This window comes from Macaca nemestrina, chromosome 19, assembly GCF_043159975.1.
Source record: "Macaca nemestrina isolate mMacNem1 chromosome 19, mMacNem.hap1, whole genome shotgun sequence".
NCBI lineage: Eukaryota > Metazoa > Chordata > Mammalia > Primates > Cercopithecidae > Macaca > Macaca nemestrina.
In genome coordinates, this window is record NC_092143.1 from 51,944,874 (window position 1) to 51,960,993 (window position 16,120).

General features: G+C 36.8%; 1 long non-coding RNA gene across 1 annotated transcript in view; it reads right to left on the minus strand.

Annotated features, from left to right (window-relative positions):
• Positions 1–7,935: 7,935 nt before the first annotated feature.
• Positions 7,936–16,120, minus strand: part of LOC105499249 (uncharacterized) — an 86,819-nt gene continuing 78,634 nt past the window's right edge. The window contains exon 6 of the long non-coding RNA XR_011616746.1: positions 7,936–11,782. This is a non-coding gene — a long non-coding RNA (uncharacterized lncRNA). The remainder of the gene's footprint in view (positions 11,783–16,120) is intronic.

The window sequence follows — 16,120 nt, forward strand, 5'->3', positions numbered from 1 at the left end:
GCCTCCATCTGGACCAAAGGGAAAGAGAGCTGGTTGCCCGTGGAGCAGCAAAGAACAAGGCTTTGCTTCCCTTTGAAGCGCTGGCGTTCTTGTTAATCACCTGGCAAAGTCTTAATTTAAGAGGGACTCTTAGAGAAGGGGAGAATCCCAAGTATATTTGACTTTCATATCAAATCTGCCTACCTTTCATCAGCTTTATTAAAATTGGTGATGTCTCATGTATTAATTGTGAACCCCATTTGTATCTGAATGTGAAGTATTGCCTTGAGGTCCTCTGTCATTACTCTCTGGTCCTGGAATGTCCTCACATTGCTGCCTTCTCCATGGAGTAATTATTTCTGGGGATAAATACTGTAGTGTCAGGCACACTGGATTACAATTGTTGCAGGGTAAACACAAGGGGACTTTGGGTTTTTAGAATGCCTAATTAGATGTCAGTAAATGCACTGTGCGATGACTGAAAAATACAAGTCTGGAAAGTACTGCATTTTCACCATTGCAGGATACATGCATTAACACATTTCATATATTTATTTTTATGAAATAAATATCCTGAAGGAATTATCTTGCCCTGTTAGAAAGACACCTGAAATATTCACTTTGGAAAAATATGTGAATCCACAAAGCTATAGTCTTGGGAGAAGAGGTCAGCCCCATCTCATGTGTGGAATATGTCAATGATTCCTCTGCATGTATCTCACCCATCTTCAACAATGGAGTGCTATTAGCAATCAGAGAGTAAGTGATTTCTTGATGTTACACTTGATACTGGGTGTTGCATGCAGCCAAATGTGGGAAATACAAAAAAACTAGGGTACTTCTGGCCATAAAAGGGTTTGCAATCTATGTGAGAAAAATAAAATCATCTGTGAACATCATCGCAAAAAAAATAGAACTAAGCATTAAAACAAGGTCAATGAGAAATAAGAATAAGAGAGTTTTAGTCAAAGAAATAGGTAACAGGGTCCATGGAATGGCAGCTTAAGATAAACCTTACAGTTTGTATGGAGTTAGAAAAGGAAGGATACAGATGATGTGTTTTTAGTTTGATGAATTCAAAGAGAAAAGACATATAGCATGCAAGAATAAACCAGCAGAAATTCTAGTGGAGACTTTCACCATGTGATAGTCGAGTTTTGAAATGATCCCTGGATAAATGGAGACTTGACTTTAGTCAGTTATCAGATTAGAAATTAAAGATGAAGGTTGGTTTTTGATGAGAGGAGTGTTTGTATGCGTGCACACCATGCACGCTTGTGTGTGTACATTCAGAAAACCCCTTGCTTTCTCCTTGTCTCATGCTACAGATTTCCATGAGGTGCCACACCCAGATACAACCCATTGACCCGTGATTTATACTTCAAAATGTCCCTTTCTTTCTTCATCTTGGCAAGCTTTCACTTTGTGGCCTGTTTCCAGCTGACAGGGTACAGGAGTGACCAACAGAATGGTCTGACACCAAGTTGTAAGTGTGTGACCTGCTGTAACACATGCTCCTTCTTCCAAACTGCATATATTTGCAAAGGGTATGCTTAACCCTAGGAGCCAGGGGGATGCCTCTCTAAGAAACAGATAACTGAGGAGTTTGAGAGCAGGAGGGCATCTGAGTGTCCCTCAGTTTCCTCCAGATAAGTTGCTGCCTACTCACTGAAATGTACCCTAAGACAGGAAGGGGCTTGCTCTGTAGGCCTGCAGACATTACCAGGTCTATAAACAATGAAGCTTGTCATACTGGGGGTTGGAAGTGAAAAGCTAGGCAGAGAGCTGGTGCTAGCAAAATCCCATTTAGAGAATTGTTTATTATTCTAGTTTGTAGTTTATGCTTAGAGTATCTGTAATAAATAAACATGCTCCAGAAGAAGCACAACTTAACAAGGAGTAGATGAGACTGAATGTGGCGACTCCAGCCCTGTACAAGAGGCACTGGCCCATTAAATGAATGTTCACAGCTACTTCTTAATGCTCTCCCTCAGTAATCAATTTCTGAAAATACCAAATAATTTTGAAACAGCCCCTTCTGACCTCACTCTCCAGTGACGCTGGACCAGTCCTTGCTGATTTGCCTACCTAGTTTTTAATCAATCAGATTTGACATTTATGTTGTTTTGTTTCTTTCCTTTGCCTACCCCTGCACCTTTTCTCTTTCCCTGGCAATATTAAATGGTAGCTGCCCCCTGCCTCAAGGTTAGGGTCCAAAATGTAGCTTAATATTTATAGATTTGGGCATCTTTGGAAATAGCAGCAGAGGAATCTAAATGCCATTGCAAGGGGCTAGAACATTCTGATGCTGCACTAGGATTTGCTTTCTGTTCAGATAAAAAGACCCAAGATGCCCAGAGCCTGAACACAGATAGAACTTGAGAAAGAAAAGCTGTCAGCCTGAAATATCTCCTATCAGACTTTTAAACAGGGTCTGATTCAGACAAAAGGGTTAAAAAATCCAATTTGAGTCTTCTTTCTCTTTTTTGACTGATTAGATTATCCAGGTCATCCAAAAAATAACATCTCCAATTTCCCAGTGTATAAGAGATAATGTTTGTGAAAGGGTTTTTAGAGAATCGACTTTTTAAATATACACTGTATAAAATAACCCTCCTATTTATTTGTTCATTTTTTTCTTTGAGATCTCAATTCCCTCTTCTTGTTTTTCTCCTCCTCCTTTTACATTCTTTTATTTTCTTTCCTGCTCTTCCTTTCTCTTGTCATCATTCTTATTTTGAATATAATTATAGTTGTTAATATGTATCTTAGTAAGGGTGGAATGCTGGGGATGTCAGAAAGGGAGTTACCATAGAAGGTCATAGGAGTTCATGGTTTTATAAAGAGGGAAAGGAGAAAGAAAGGTTAGGAAGATCAAACGAAGATTAGCGAGATTGGAAGTGATGCTCCATTAAAAAAATTAAAAAGCTTTAGATAAGAGAAGAAATTGCTTTGACAGATGAGAAGATCACAATTCACACACAAAAAAGTTTAGATTCTCAGGAAGCAAGTTGATAGTTACTGAAAAATTAACTGTGATGATGAGGAATATACTCAAGAAGTAAATATTTGTCAAACAGTGGATCACACAAAAATTTAAAATTTAAAATTTAAATTTTTTTAGAAAAACATGGGCCAGGATCTTTGCCTATAAGATACACAATCTTAACAAGTTTTAGAGGTCAATAGTTTAACAAACTAATAGCAAATGATATAGGTATAAATCAGTGACCTGGAAGACTGTCTGGTAAGGGTATGTCTAAAATGACTGCTAGAATAAGACAATGCTATTAATATGAATTATGTCAAATAACAAATATGCTAGGCAATTAGTAGAAGGGAAGAAATCAGTTGTGGTCCATATAAAGAACTGACCAAATAAGGAACTAAAACTATAACTATACTGTAGCATAGATCAACAACTAGAGCCAATATGGGCAAAGTCCAGCTGCCTGAGTTTTATTGCATGGTTCTTGAGCTAATTGTTTCAGCATTTTAAAATGGTTATAAAATAATCAAAAGAAGAATACTATTTTATGACACTTATAATTTATATGAAATTCAAATTTCAGTGTCCACAAAAAAATTTAATTGGAACACAGCCAAGCTTATTTTTTTTGGTCTGCAACTGCTTTCATGCTATATAAAAGAGTTTAATTGTTGCAACAGAGACCATATGGCCTGTACAGCCTGAAATATTTACTATCTAGCTCTTTACAGAAAAGTTTTCAACTCTTGATCTGTAAGCTCTGATTTTGGGAAAATTGGGTTCTTGTCCATATATTTAATTCAATTAAACAGATATTAATTGAATGTCTACTGCTTTCAGTGATGTGTTCTGTAATATATGAAAATACATTGTAAATGTCTGTTCCTTTGGGATTTCTTTGATGAACAAAATTGATAGGAGAAGTTACCATAAGCCCGATACAAAGAATGAAATAAAGAGGTCAACATTAAGACTCTGTGAGAGTTTTTCTGGCTCAAAAAAATAATAATAAAAAGGAAAGATTATTCTAAAAGGAGATCACACCATGAGTTTTGGACAACAGGTATCAGAAAACACATGTCCTAGAAAAAAGTATCTGTTTAATATGCCCAGAACATGTCTGTGTGCAAGGAAGAAGTAGCAGAATCAAGGTTAAAAAGAAACACTAATTTGGCCAGATTATTAAGTCCCTTCATGTGATGCTAAGAATTTAGATTTTTCTCCGGATAAGAGATCATGAATTTTTGACCTCAGATTGATTGTAAAGAAGAGTGAGTTTGGGATATATTTCAGAGAGAGAATCAGCGAACCAACTAAATATTGGAGCGAGGAGACCGAAATGGGGAGGTTCCTGGATATGTTGCCTGCATGAACAAGGGCCTTCGTAAGGTGATGATGAAGGAAGTAGTAAGAGCATGGGGAGGCTGAGGTCTGAGGGTAGGTTTGAATGGCCTCTGGGAAATTCATGGGCACAGATTTAAGCACAGGAAAAATATATCTCTGACTGGACAAGAAGCATTGGAAATGATCATTATAAGCCAGGAGCCAAAGGCCTGGGATAAGTGGGATATCCAGGGAAGGCAAATCAAACAGAAAACAAGGGGTACACGGGGCATGATTAGAACAATAATACTCTTTAAGAGTTATCAAATGGATATAATATCAAATCCTCCTAAGCCTCCTTCGGACTTAAGACCTTATGGAACTGAGAGTTAGCACACTGAGTGCATGAGGAAAAGAGAAAAGAGCTTATAAAGGGCTGCATGCCTCTCACCAAACATGACTCCGATCACAGTCATGGTTTTGGAGAGAGTCTTCCCTGTGCCCTTGATTCCTAATTATGAGCCTAATTTCCTATGGTTACAAAGGAAATAAAAATAATTTTTAAAACTTTCAAAAAGCGGGGTGACTTTGTGGCCCTCTGCTTCTGGGACAGCAACCTCTCCTCCATCCCCAATTAGTTACATTGTCAATTCTTGATTTCTCACCCTTTTCAGAGGCTGATCATATTTTGTTTTCTACCATCTCCCTTTATTTCTTCCTTTGCCAGTTGCTAAGCACTCCCTTGTTGCTAAGTGGGATATGAGCACTTAATTTACTCCATTCTTTTTTCTCATACCAGATTTTAGAAATTGCAGATCCTGTTTAATCAATGTGTAAATGCAATGCTTTTGATGTATTTTTCCTAAGAGCAATATTTTGATCATTCTTAATGATACTTAATGAAGTCACCGCATGATTTCTGATTGTACCTAATTGAAGCTTGTGACTTGCATTTAAATATTATCATCTTACAGCTTTAGGTCTATGAGATGAAAATTTTCCAGGGCCCAAAAATATTAGAAAACATAAAGAATTGATGTTTTATTTTAAATTACAAATTATTCTAAAATATTTTTATTTGTAAGCTAATGTACATCTATGAAATTAAGTGAAAACTGAAGCAAATTTTCCAAAGTGTGTTTTGTATGTTGACGATAATGGGAGAAACCTCTTTGATGAAGCTGTTTAAACACTAGTTTTGTCAACGGAATCTAAAAAGCCTTAATATTAATACTTTTATATGGAGCCTACGTTGAACTACATATGATATCCAAGATGCAAACAAAGCCTGGCTCTCGAAAAGGTAATATATTAGGAATTTATTTTTTCTTGAATCCTCCTCTACTGACCTAACCTCAGTGATTTGGTGCCTAAAAACCATTGGGCCAAAATTTTAACTGGATCCAAACTGCCATTCTTCTGATTTTGCTTCCCTTTCATCAACATGTGTCCATCATGTGCCCTGATCCCCCAGGGTCCTTTTCTTTCCTACAAGACAGTGGGTAGTAATGATTTAATCAGAGACAATAACCCCTGCTAATATGTTAACTAGCTAATATATGAACCCTCCTAGGATAACACATTAGGCTTGACCCAGATCAGAAAGGAAAAAAGAAAAAAAAAAAAGAACTCTAGCTCCACTAGAAACCCTGAAGGAATAATGCCATTACAGAGACTTAACCCCATAGGAAGCCAGTGGGGGAGTTACTTAAGGGCAGCTTTTAACATTCTCCGGTATCATGTGGTAGTCTTTATGTTGAGTCAATGGTGGAAATAAATAGTAATTGTGGTGCTGACAGAAATCAATTTCACTAGTTGTTTTTAATACCTCTCTCAGGGATTTCCATGAAGAATCATAAAGCACACCCAAAGCATAGATTTTGCTTAATATCTTTATAAGAGGAGAGAAGGCACCAAAGTCAAGGGTGGGGGGAATACTTTTATCATCTACATCACTTTAATTTATTCTTAATGCTTTTTCTAAATATTAAGGATTTATAAAGATATCTCCAATAATATATTTGTTTTTCGAGTCAGCTGGTTAAAATACTGGTATTTCTTTCTATTTTATAAATAAGGAAGTCAAAGCCCAGATGATTTAAATTAAATAAGGCTCAAAGTTTAGTAAACATGAAAGCTGGGACACAAATCTAATACTTTTAGTTCTAAGGCTGGGGCATCTCTCTGTCTACACAGGTATTTACCACCCTATTCCTCAGAGAGATTGGGAAATGTCAGGTGTAACCAATACACACATGGAACAGTACTAGCAGGTTGGACCTGACTTCTGGGGCACTGAGCCCTATCCTTACCTCCAGCTAGCTTCTGACTTCCCAACTCCCTAGAGAAAAACACTAAATCTATTGAAGCAGAAGGAGTCCAAAAGATAACAGTAAATGTGTTTTCCAATAGACATATTATCTTAAAGGTTGTTAGTTACTATAGTATGGATACTGTAGTAGTACTGCTAGGAGTAGTGCTAACCATGGTATAACTAGTGGAAGCTTGATCATTACTTGGACACACATTTGAGGATTAGGTTAAGACCCCACTGAAAAAAAATGCATTCCAAATGCCATACTGTCTCAACTAATAGACTTTAGACAAATAATCCATTTGTGGCTTTAAAAACACCAGTATAAGACAGCAACTTTTCATCAAGTTTCTTAAAATACAAATATGGAAACAACATATGACAGAGTCTATTATGAACCAAAGCAAATTCTAATAGACATAGTAAGAATTCAGACAAGGAAGGGAACATTGCTACATATGAAGCATTGTGCTAAGTTATTTGCATGGATTATCTTGTTTAATCTTTTAACACAGCTAGGAGACAGATAACATCATCATTCTCATTTTACAACTGAAGAAACTGAGACAGGAGGATAAGTAAATGGCTCAAGTCACACTGAGAGTAAGTAAGTGGTCAAGACAAGATTGAAATCCAGGCATCTACCTTTTGAACACAAACTGCATTCAGCCTCCTTGGCCTTGGTTCACATTCACACATATTAAGAGCTGAAATATAACTGGGAAGGCATAAAGTGGGACATCGTTTTAAAAAAACCTTACATTCTACTCTGGGGAAGTGATACAACATGGCTTAAATTACAGTAGCATTAGAAGTTCTCCTACTTCTTGAGCTGTCATATACAAAGACATTATTAACTGGTCATTACTAACTTTGAAGCAATTCTCTGATGTGCTATATTGGTTAATATTTTTCTCAACTCTGTGGATAAAAAAGAGTGTCTCAAACTTTAATATGCATATGAGACTTTGTTAAATAGCGTACACATTCATATTTGTTAAATAGAGTATGCACTCATACATACTTCGGAGCATCTACTCATTTGTAGATACTCATTTCTGAGTATCTACTCAGAAGTTCTGGGCCGAGGACCTAAGAGTGTACATTTCTTACAAGTTTCCTGGTGATACTGACATTGCTGATCCATGAGCCACATTTTAAGCATCTGGGATGTAGATTATATATTTATCTAACAGGCAAATGATAAAAAGCTGTTAGAAAATAAATACTCAAACCATTTCAATTATTAAACTTTGAATGGATTAACTAAAATTTGAGAACACTATGATTATTGGCAATAAAGTGCCCAAACTGGAAAGATAGCATCTAATTAAGAAGAATATATAAGGGAGCATTCAGTTAGTTAAAAAAACACAAATAAAAAAAAATTGATGCCAACAGATTAATCAACTCTTTCAAAGTCTCTGAGCTGTGAATGGTCAAGACAGAATCTAAACGCATTTAGATCTGGTTGCAGTGTTCATTATCATACTGACTGTGCATACCATTTCTGAAAGGATGCAGATTAGAGTACGTATACATGCTTTATTTTAGGACACAAAGGGTTATTTGAACAAGCTAACAGCCTCTGAGGGAAGAAATGTAATACAATGTCAAGAAAAAAAGTCTAAAATATTAATTCTGTTGAGTCCTTGCACTCATACTTACCAGACTACACTTGTAGTTTCGTACTTAGCAATGGGTCACAGTTTAGGTGTGATATTGACAACATAAAATATGTTCAAATGAAATAAAGAGTCATTTTTTAAAGTCTTAGAAATATGTCAAAAGAGCTACTGAAAGAAGCAGTGATATTCAGAGTGAAGGAGAACATACCGAGGGATGATGTTAGTTAGTGAGAGACTGTAAAGAAGGAGTGGGATTGTTCTGTGCATGTTCTGAGAACACCATTACAACTAATAAATGGAAGTTGTAGCAAAACAATTTGTCAGTTAAATATAAAATATTAGCATTGGTAGCATTCAACTGGAGGCCAAATAAATATCTTCAAGTAATCACAAATTTGAGATTCCAGTCCTGTGTGAGAGGTAAGAGTGGATGGCTTATGAAGATCCACCTCTAAGTCTTTGTGTATAAATACTGTGAACTTAGGAATCACGTGATAAAGTCTTTTTGCAATATAGTACTCAAGAAGCAGTTTAGCTAACAGAATAAATTAAAAGAGTATTTTATTATTTAGTTACATGTTGAAGGATATTAAAGGAAATCTAATTTATGACTCACTGAAAAATTGTATAAATTGCTTCCTCCTCTCTCTATTTCTGTTGTATAGCTGTTTAAAATAACCCACATGCTCTAAACCGTAGAAATTTCCGCTTCAGATTAGTTACATATGGCATTTGTTTTCTCTCTCTCCTCCCTCCTTTCAGCAAGGAGAAAATCGGGAAAGAGAATCTGTTTTTGAGAAAGTGAAAAAAGATTTGTTAGCTACATTGAAGGGAGAAGCAGGTAACAGTTTTTTACTCCTCACCCATGAGTCCAGGGTTGGAAGATTCAGAAAGTCTTTGCTCTAGTTCACTCTGGTCAAAGTCCAGCTTGGACTTCAGCATGCATATATTTCTGGGGAGGAATGCATTGTAGCAGATATTAGGAGAAGGAGTATCAGGGAAAGCTGGCTTACTTCCTCTCAGTTATGGAACAGAAATACAATTATCACTAAAGAAATGGAAGCGCCATTCCCTTCAATTCTACCACTTAGAATGGTAGGAAAAAAATGTTGGGAAACATTAGAATGTTGGGGGAAAAAAAAGAATAGCAATCTAAAATCCTGTAAATGCCAAATTGCCTTCCTTTCTTTAAGGATCGAACTCGCTTCCTTAAAGAAATTATCATCATTCGATGACCATGGAATTTCTCCCTGGCTATATATAAAATAGAATCTGCAGAGTTGGTAACAGTTTAAAAAGATCAATCAATACTTCAGTCAATTTTCTGAGCGCTGACTATGTGCTCAGTCACTTATTTGGTGTTCTGAGAGGATATGAGAGAGAAAAGATCTGGCCTTCAGAGGGCTGTGTTTGAGTTCAATACTAGCTAGTAGTCAAATTCTCTTTCTAAATCTTGAATGTGTTTATATGTCTGTGTATGTTTGTGTGCGCTTATATCTTACATGCTAGTGTGTTTAACACCATGTGGAATGGTGTTAATCTGCCAAAAGCAGAACCACACGAAGGTTTGTTGTTATTAACAATTTGGGACAAGACATCAGTTAAAGAGCTTGCATTAGAGGCACTAGTTCTGGGAATGTATTTGTCTGCTTATCAAGAAGCTTCTACTGTTTTCTGTAAGTATAATAATGCCTAGTAAGCTGCTGCAGATTTCCACATCATATGCAACTAGATGGTAATGTACCAATGTGTGGCTCTCAGCAGAAGTTGGAGTAGTTAGTGTCTTTTGTAATGGCTCTACTGATAATGGCTAATACACTATCACTGAATCATCATAGAAACCGTGATAGATACACCTACTGTATACATAATGCTTATTGAATACTGCATACTGTTAGGAAAATGGCTCATAAAAATCCTCAATGTCTTTTTTGTCCTCTCCTCTTTTTCTGTTTCTCCTCCTGTGTTTGCTCAGTGTCACTGTGCTATGTAAATAACTGCGCTGGGGTATGGGATGGATGAATGAGCATATGGATAGATATCCCTGTCATTTTTGTTGATAGTTCTAGAGACAATTCTCTTGAACAATGAAAAGTATAAGTTTAGATGGTCCAATCAACAAAAATTATGTGCCAAATGTAAAAGAGAAATGAAGACAGTAGAAAATATGTAATATTTATACGGCCTCATTTGTTAGGCTCTGTGAGACAGCTTATGATGTAATAGAGGACACTGGATTGGGGAGTTAGAACACCTGAGTTCTTGTCCCGATGGCTACTGACTACTCATGTAACCTTGGGCAAGTCGTTTATATTTTCTGAATTTTGAAATGTGCATGTGTGAGTGTGTGTGTTTTGGGTGAGGTTTGTGGTTAGAGTCTAAATCCACTTCTGGTTTTCACATATTTTTGTTTTAGTGCATTGATTCCATCAGAAAATTATTCAGCAAGCATTTATTTACTTTCTTTAAAAAAGTTGTGTCCACCTGTGAGTTGGCTCATGTCTGTAATCCCAGAACTTTGGGAGGCCAAAGGGGGTGGATCACCTGAGGTCAGGAGTTCAAGACCAACCTGGCCAACATGGAGAAACCCCATCTCTACTAAAAATACAAAATTAGCTGGGTGTGGTGGCACATGCCTGTAATCCCAGCTACTCAGGAGGCTGGGGCAGGTGAGTTGCTTGAACCAGGGAAGTGTAGGTTGTGGTGAGCTGAGATCATATCATTGCACTCCAGTCTTGGCAACAAGAGTGAAACTCCATCTCAAAAAAAAAAAAAAAAGTTGTGTTCTTTAATGTGTAGAGAATATAGAAAGATAAAGGGCATTGTCCTTGCCATTGTCCTTGCCTCACTTTAATTCATCAGAAAAAAATATATAAATCTAGAAATCAGAAAGTATATAACTAAAGGCTTGTTCATGAATTCAGATCATATAATGAGTAAACATGAGGTTACAGAGAGCAATGGATGTGGTAGGATAATTTGTGAAAAGCAGTTGATGGGAATAATTCAGCTATGCAGTCTCACCTCTCCACAGAGTAATTCTCTGTCTTCCTTCCATACCATGTAGTCTGCTCACCTGAACACCTGACCTGATACTAATCATTTATTCTTTGTCATGGGGGATAGAAACAGTATTTCTAGTCTCATTTTAAAGTGTGAAAGTTTAGACATTAGCAAAGGATTACAATTGACATGGGAGCAACAAACACGGAAACTTTAAGAGTCACACCATGGAATCAACAAGCTATCCTTTTTATCATCACAATTGTTACTATTAGAAAATAACTTTCTTGGTTGCAAAATTATGGGTGTAAAATTAGGTCCTGTCCAGGATTTCAGTTCTCTTCTCTCCCAGGTAGAATTGCTTATAAGCACAGACTTCTAACTTAGAGATTTCATCTGTCATGTGGCAGAGTTCCATAAGGCTGGTCCTATTATACCAGCAACGTCATGAGGCTTTCAACATAGCTTTAGTAGACAGACTTTCGTTCCCTTTTGGTCAGAGTCTGGTGGAAGTTCTCTCTCAGGACCTGCCAGAATGGTAGGCAACTGTGGAAGCAGCAGCAATTAGTTAATAAAACTGTATTGTTCCTGACAGCTTTTACACATCTATTTTCTTCTGCTGACTAAGAAGGTCACCCAAATTCTATCTTTTCCAGCATCTTATTTTTGGCTGGATCAAGAAAGAGCAGTGACAAACTCTGCAGAGATGCCACAGTGGAATTTTTAACATTAATTAGAATCTTTGTTTTTCCTAGGGAATCTCATAAGCAAAAGAAAGAGGTTAAGTACAAGAAAGAATCCGACATTAATTCAAATTTAAGTCTTGGCTCCTACAGTGACTAGCTGTGTGATCTTGGGGAAGTTATTTATATTTTCTACACCTCAATTTATTTATTGGTAATAATAATGAAAGTTACTTAATAGGGTTGTTATGAGGATTTAAAAGGTCTATTTAAATAATTTATCACAGTGCCAAAATAGCAGTAAACATTTGTGGTTGTGGTGGTTGTAATCTTTCTTGAGGCTAGAGAATGATGGATTAAAAACCAAGCTTCTATGTGTAGGAGGAAAGACACTACAAAGTATTTGTCTGGTGGCTACTCCTCAACCTTCTTTGTTTTTGTAAAAATCACAACATAATGGCCTTCCTGAAACATGGGTATCTTAAGAGAAACCAAGGATAGGGAAACCCAAGAAAGCTAGGAAATCATTGCAAAAGGTCTAGGAATTCATATTTAGGATAAGCAGAGACTATAGGTTGAACAAATTACAGATATAGATATAGATAGATAAATAGATAGGTGATAGATAATGTACTAGATGTATTGCATGCATATAGTACTCAATGTAGTAAAATATATGATTAAGAAAATACAAATTTATTTTGCTAGAAACTGAATTATGCTAAACATGCTATAAATCAGGAGAGATAAACAAACACCTACTACTCTGTGGAGGCTCAGAAAAATATGGGTCATGCAAAAGGCATCCTTGCAACGGATTTTCTGGAAACTTCTGCTAAAGGCAAATAACAAAGTGACCTTTATGAAGGTTCCCTACTGTACTGGGTTCTCCATGTCATTGAAAAAGATTTTTGGGGGACAAAAAGATATGATTACAACTGAGATAGGCACCAAATACATAAAGTTGGCTCCATGAATATCTTCACCATTATTAAACCAACACCTAAGCTACCTAATGTCTATGTTTGCCAGAGAATTAAAAACAAAGAAAATGAGAAGAAGCTGTTGTTGTTTTTTTGACTGTACAGATATTTTTTGCTTGTTCTGCTGACATGCAATATTAGTAAATAAAGAGGAGAATATGACTCCTTGATCTTCATTCCTACATAAATAGTGCAAAAATGGAAACTTGAAGGATATGACTAGAGTAAAAGAAACAATATACAATATTATGCCCTTTTGGATAGAATCAAAATTTTGTGGCAAAATTTTGCTGCCTAAAACCCTGAGACAGGAGACTAAAGCTAATTCCAATAAATGGAACAAGTAGAGGGGTAACTTATTTTTTCATATATATGCTATACTAGTTTGAATTAAGTGGTAAGTTTTCTGTTCTTGAAGGTATTAAAACTACGATGTGCTGGGAAAATTGGAAAAAAACATATCCTATTCTAAAAGAATAGGCTGGATGACCATTTAAGTTGGAAAAAAGGATTGAAAAGGAGTCCTGAGGAAACACTTGATTTTTCCGTTTACCTTGGATTGATCTTAGTAGGAAATTTTATGATTAGTGTTAAGTGCAGGCAACATGAAGCACAGAGCTGGGGCAATAACCAAAAATATAATTCTGTTCTTAAGAAAAAATATCAGACCCAATTGCTTCCTTTTTGGCCTGACTTATTTAGATCAGTTGATCAGCTCGAATTTACCAAGGGTTAGTTTGAGATCCCCCTTGGGAGAATGTAGGCTTTTATAAACCCTTTTGTGGAGGAGTGTGAGAACTGAGCATGGTGAGATATAGGGCTAGGGGTCTTGCAAATGTCCTTCATGCCATGTTGAATCTCCCTATCCTGCTTCTAGTTTCTCCAAGGCCCTGAAGCCCTGCTGTTTCTTACTGACCACAGAGGTCACAGCAAGGGCCCTACTCGCATATAAGTTATGGTAAATTATATTCCTATTAGATTGGTCCTTTCCCCTAGAGCAATAATTTTCGATAGCAGCAGTATAGGGCATCTCTGAGAGCATTGTGGAAATTTAGCTTATTGGAGTTAGGGGTTGCATTTGTGTTTGGAGGATGCTACTGAAATGTAATGGGGTGGAAACAAAGAAACCAATCTATTGCCATGAATAAAAATCTCACACGAAAAAATTATCCCAAGCCCCACCCAACTTCTCAATGGCTTACCAGTCTTTCATGTATGTAGGCCTAGACTCTACATCTGTTTTGTATGTAGAGTTCGTTGTAATATATGTTGGCTTTTCTGTAAATGCAACTGTCATGCATATCAAAGGAAGACCTTTTCTTTTTTTCCAGAACTTTATCAAAATGTTTTGTTATTTCAGTAAATAATGTCACTGGTGACAGCACCACTCCTGGTATTTTGACTATCAATCTTACCTGATATATTATTCTGATTTGTACTTCATTCGTTCACAAATATTTCATGTTTAGGTGAGCGCCTCCAACTACCTCATCATGTTTCCTGGTATAGCACTGCCTTTGCATTTAGATATTGAAATACATGTTGTCTTATGACATATAATTTTTAATTTTTTCTAAATATTAAAGTTGTTACATTTCTTTTAAAAATCTGTATGTTTGGCCGGGCTTGGTGGCTCATGCCTGTAATCCTAGCACTTTGGGAGGCTGAGGCGGGCAGATCACAAGGTCAGGAGTTCAAGAGAATGCTGACCAATGTGGTGAAATCCCGTCTCTACTCAAAATACAAAAAATTAGCCAGACATGGTGGCATGTGCCTATAATCCCAGCTACTTGGGTGGCTGAGGCAGGGGAATTGCTTGAATCTGGGAGGCGGAGGTTGCAGTGAGCCGAGATCATGCCACTCCAGCCTGACCCACAGAGCAAGACCCCGTCTCAAAAAAAAAAATCCGTATGTTTATAAGTTATGTTATTCATTAATTTCATTTCAGGATACTACCCTAGCAATACTAGTGTTGTACTGGAGGCATTTGTAGCTGTTAGCATTGAGAACAAATGCTCTAAAGAATTTCCTCTTCCAGGTATAAGGCTTTCTCTAGTCTTCCAAACATCTAACTTCTAAACTTCTAGATCTGTGATGATTAAATTTATGATCCTTATCCTTAGGAAACAAATCCATGGAATACCTGCTTATACTAATACCCTGCCAAAATGATTTTTCCAATTTGTTTATGTACTTCTTGGAAAATTATATGATTTAGTCATATGGGAAAACATACGATGTAGTCAGGCCGAGGTACATTTTTTACCTACCATCGTTACGTATGAATCATTATATGCATTCGGTGTCATGTTATGCCTGAGCCCCAACTATTTTAAAGTGTGAGCTTCAGATGGATCAAATTTATTCTTGGTGAATAGAAAATAACAATTTTAAAGTAAGAAAAAATGGTTCAGAACCAGAATTGAAGCTCCAACTAAACTACTTCCTCCATAATTCTCGGAAGGTTCAGTTTAGTGTTTAGTTAATTAAGTGAAAAGGAAGACACAGAGGAGGAAAAAAATGAAAAAAAAAGAAAGGAAAACCTCCATCCATGTTGAAATGTAAATTTCACAAAAGTATTTGGTGCCATCAGCAATGAAAAGCCTGTGGCAGGCCATGTATGTACATACCCTCTCCTCTTTGAATTGTGCATGACGTGGCTGGCAAGAACACCTACTCTTAATATCCATTTCTCATGGCTAATATTAAGAGATTTTTTTTATACCTTTGAAAATTGTTTCTCTCCTACTTTTTAAGGCTTTGTCTCTGTTTTTCTCTTTCCCTCTCTTTCTTCACACACAGACACACCATAGATGTGCACACATTTTTACTTTTCTTTTTTTTTTCTTTTTTGAGACAGAGTCTTGTACTGTGCCCATGATGGAGTGCAATGGGACAATCTCGGCTCACTGCAACCTCTGTCTGCCTACTGGGTTCAAGCGATTCTCCTGCCTCAGCCTCCCAAATAGCTAGGATTACAGGCGTGTGCCACCACACCTGGCTAATTTTATATTTTTAGTAGAGATGGGATTTCACCATGTTGGTCAGGCTGGTCTTGAACACATGACCTCAGGTGATCCACCCACCACGACCTCCCAAAGTGCTGGGATTATAGGCATGAGCCACTGAGCCTGGACACATTTTTACTTTTAATCAAGGCTCAATCAGGGCTTTTCCTTGAGATTTTGGGACACCTTTCATATGCCTTGACTACTCTG